Genomic DNA, 4,597 nt, shown 5'->3' with positions numbered 1-4,597 from the left:
CTTCTCTTACTAAAATAAAGTTGCCAAGATGGGATATATTTAAAAAAAAAATCACACATGCAAACTAAAAATCCTATCAGTATCATTGATAAGATACTAAGCACATGGTGGGTTCCTCTTTCTTTCTCCCAGATACCTACACAGGCACAAACATAGTCATAGAGCAAATACATTGCTGCCTTCATCTTCCCAGGCCCAGTCTTGGCACTCAGCCACAAGGCACTAATCTACTAATCTAGCAAGGATCGCACAAGAAATGTGCTCATGCTGTTTTCTCACACAGTACTTGTGGAAGGCAGCTCAGAAAATAAACTTAAAAGGTATCAGACAGACTTGGGAAGTGTCTGCACACTCAGAGTATGAACCACTTGCTCTTAGCCACATAATTGACAAGCTGGCGAAAAGAAGACACGTCCCCCATGCAGATTTGGAAAATCCCTTGTAGGTTAATAAACCAATTGAATGCCACTAAACTAATAAAATGCCACACAAGGTAACAGCTCTCTTCCTCCACCTTGCAGGAACTTGGCTGAAGGAGAAATAAATCATGAGATGCATGTTTTTATGATGTTCATATCTAGCTGCTGTGGGGAGGCAGTGACATATTCTTTTAGTCTTGTTAGTTGTTCTGACTGTACTGAAATTAGAAGACTGTTTTGTGTGTATGTTCATATTTTCTCCTGTAGTCTCATGCTGTAGTGTGATTGAATGTGTTTTTTTGGTTCTCTTTATGTAGTTTGAAATTATTTTTATGTCATAAAAATTATCTTTGATGTTTTTGAAATCTTTGTTCATCCTTATAAGGCCTTTATAAGTTATTGTTTTCTTAAAGGCATTCAAAATGCAAGTCTTAAAAAAACACGTGTTGGAGGTGGAATTATGTTAAAGTGTAAAAAGTTACAAAATGCATCAAACAGCACAAGTGAATAATTTCATCTAAAACTGCACAGTTTTATGGCTTATGTAATCACCTCTGATAATCACAGTGCCTCATTTCCACTGTTTCTCTCAAGCCCGATGACACAAAAGCTGCTCTGCTCAGTTCTGGGCTTGGGTGCTCACAGCAAGCCTCAGTGACAGGCCATTCTCAGCTGCTCCTGGTCCCCAATAATTAGCCTGCTATGGCAGCTACCTCTTGTGGTTTTGCCTGTGAGAGACATTTGACACAGCAGACATCAGAGGGATTTTTCAGGAGGCTCTTGTGGCGTCCGAATGGCTCTTAATTAACCACTTAGGTATCCTCGTTCACTCTCCTGCTTGGCACTTTCCAAATGGTAGGGGTTGCACTGTGGATCTAAACACCGGGGAAGCATGCTATCAAAAGATCTTGTAAATGAAGGCTTGTGTAAATTATTTTTAATGATTCCCTCCTGGCACATCATTATGTTTGTAGTTACACACAGGCACTTCAGAGATGGCTCATCTTCCGTAAGGTCAGCTGCAGGACCACCATAACTAGCTGCAGTCAGTAAATGGCTTATTAATTAGCACAGTGATTTTACATTGCTAAGAGCTCTGATGTATGGAGCTAGAATTGTAATTGTGTAGGATCGAAATAATAAGCCATCTCAGGGCTCCTTATGCAAATTGCCATATTATAAAATCATTACCTATCTAAACACTGAGTTTTAATAAGAATTACAATGATGAATTTTATGATAATTGACACTCAAATTTTAATCTCTTGGATTTTTATCATTTTGGTGGTTAAAGTGTGTTTCTAATTAAATGTTGCTTAAAATGCAAAGGATTGTTTAACAATTCTGTTCACTTCTTCTAGTTCAAATCAGGTTATTCTCTTTGGTCACAGAAGATGGGCCTTCTCAGTAATAGGTATATGACATTACGTATTACTTGTAGAGTAAGATGTTTAATCTTTCTTTTTTTTAACAATTATGATTTTGATGGCACTGTATTGTCAGCTGTGAGATAGAGCATAGTGCATGTCATTGGGTCTGACTTCCATAGTAGAAATTACTCAAAATAAGGAATTAAAATCTAGGGAAGATTTTGAATGCTTATGACATTTCATAGATTTTTCCTTCTTTAGTTCTTATTCCATGGGGTTTAAACAGAGCTCTAACAGTTTTAATCTTAGAAAGGCATACAAAACTAAAAAATTTCAAATTACCATTTATAGCATAGTACAAAATACCTAAAACTAATAGATCATTAAAATTTCAAAATTATATTTGCAGACAGTTTTTATTTACATAGTACAAAGTTTGTTTATTTTACATCATTTTTCTTCTGTGAAATAATTACTTCAAAGCAGATGCATCAGCAACAAATCTGGAAAAAGTTATTATGAATAGACACACAAAGCGCCAATCTGAATATACCTCATTTCAGTGCCTCTCATAAGATTTTACAATGTTTGTAAATTCTCTAAAGAACACCAAACCATAACTTCTTAACATGATGAACAGGAAATTCTGGGAACTGAAAAAATCTTCTCCTATGAATTGATCATTCCATAGCAGAAAATAGTAACGCATTGAGGAAGTAGTCGAGGTCAAAATGAAAACAGAGAATTGTTTAAAGAATGGCTGTACAAAATCAGACTAGAAGTCCATCTGAAGCAGGGTTCTTTCTCCAGTAATGACCAAAAATATGAGTTCTCAGAAATGCTATTCACCATAGTAGGAACAGAGACAAAAAAAATTATGTTATTTCATCTGAATAGACTTCAAGCCCCTATTTACTTGCAGCTCAGGAGGCACGTTGAGTTGAATATGATTTCTCTCTATTAGTAATCCTCAACACACTTCTTCCATGAGATTAATCTACTGTCCTTGGAATCTGTAATCCTTCAGTACCCACAATTTCCTTTGGCAAGATGTTCCACAGATCTCTCTGTTATTGCACGTCCCTTAGTGTGTTTTGAACATGGCTCCTTTGAATTTCATTTGATAGGTTTCTGTACTTGTATTGAAAAAGGAAATGAACAACAAATTCCTACCCAGGCTCTTCATGGTGCCAATAATTTTGTCGATAATAGAAAAATATGATGATTGTAATACAAGCTAAGACTGCAAATGGAAAAATATTGCACAAAGTCCCATAGTCACCATTCAGATCCTAAGAAAACTGTGATTTTTCCAGTTTTATCAGATCATTTTATAATAGATGGGTACAATTTGCAGATACTTGAAATACCTAAAGTGCATCAAAAAATGTCTGTGGTAATCCCAAAGTATGGAAAGAATATAGTGAGACCTGATATGCTCACCTCTTCCTTTTGACTGCTATCTCAAATACAGCAATATCATGTCCTGATACTTTCCACAAAATTGTTTCACTGGGGACATTGGGAGAAGATTCAAATTGACATCTGAAAATAAAATGTATACATCAAAAGTGATCGAGTTTTTCTGTGATTCATATATGTCTTGCAAAAAACCTGAATAAAAAATATGAAAATTATAATTAAGGTAAGTCTCTACTGCTAGTAACTACATAGTGGCCTTGTTATAGCTAACACTTTGACAAATTCCCTTCATGATGATCTACCACTGAAAGAAGGTATAAAAATTAATGGAAATGGACAATTGCCATCTTGCTTCTATAGTTTCTGTTTTAAATCATGTTGCAAAATGGGCAAATAGGCATTTTGCAATGCTAAGTGCCATTCTTCCACCATAAGTCAAGCCTACAATAGCCATGGCCATGAAAAAAAAAAGATTGGAACAAGAGCAAATCTAACCTAGGCTGCCAACACCTGAGCACACACCCTGGTATGGGCTGCCATTCACTATGAGGCAGGCATTGTGATGAAATCAACAGCACAGACACATAGATTCTTTATTCTACATTACAATAATTTGTACATTTTTGCTTAGAGTTCCTGTATTTCTATTAAAATACATGCATATTCAACTAATATGCACATCTACAAAGCAATATTTGCTATATATATTAGCTCATGGTTATGATTTAATTGGACTACATTTCTAAATCCACTTTTAAAGGAATCTCTGGCAGATAATGCTTATAGAGATGTGCTTGTATATGATTGAGAAGAGGCCAAACAGTAAAGAAAAAGCTAATATGCAAATGTTGTCAATTTGTTAATGAAAAAAGAGAACACACCCATTAGTTTTGTCACTAAGTCTGTGTTTGGCCAAGGACAAAATTTACTGCACATGGCTTCATATGGAAACAGGGAGTTTTAAAATTCGGTGAATGTTAGTAGAGTTCTAAAATTGACAGATTCATAGGTTCCTGAAAATGAATGTTACCTGTCTGGAAAAAGGGTTAAGGTGGTTTTCAACACATTCTGTACACACAAATCTTTCTTTTAATGAAGTCTAGCTTTTGCATCCAAATATATAAATAAAGTAGTTCTGTTATGAAGCTGCATTTCTCTTTGTGTGGATATATGCATTATATATAAAAGCTTGTTCCAGACTGTAACTGAGCAAGGCGAAATCTTAGTACTTTTATATGTTATATTGGATAATTTATAGAATTCTGAATGGCACTGAACTACAAAGTTTCATTCATACTTTTTTTCCTAAGTTTGTCTTGACATTTTATTTTAAGAAGAGTCTGCCACAACCTTATGTTTTGACAGCTATAAAGTATTGCTTAGGAA

General features: G+C 35.1%; 1 long non-coding RNA gene across 1 annotated transcript; it reads right to left on the bottom strand.

Annotated features, from left to right (window-relative positions):
* Positions 1-995: 995 nt before the first annotated feature.
* LOC113947363 lies at positions 996-3,763 on the bottom strand. The gene is made up of 3 exons (XR_003527690.1): positions 3,707-3,763; positions 3,233-3,334; positions 996-1,294 (listed from the first exon to the last, which is right to left on the bottom strand). It is a non-coding gene; the product is annotated as an uncharacterized LOC113947363 (long non-coding RNA).
* Positions 3,764-4,597: the final 834 nt, after the last annotated feature.

This window comes from Corapipo altera, unplaced genomic scaffold (assembly GCF_003945725.1).
Source record: "Corapipo altera isolate COAL_440 unplaced genomic scaffold, ASM394572v1 24b, whole genome shotgun sequence".
Classification (NCBI taxonomy): Eukaryota; Metazoa; Chordata; class Aves; order Passeriformes; family Pipridae; genus Corapipo; species Corapipo altera.
This window is presented reverse-complemented; position numbering and strand designations above follow the sequence as displayed.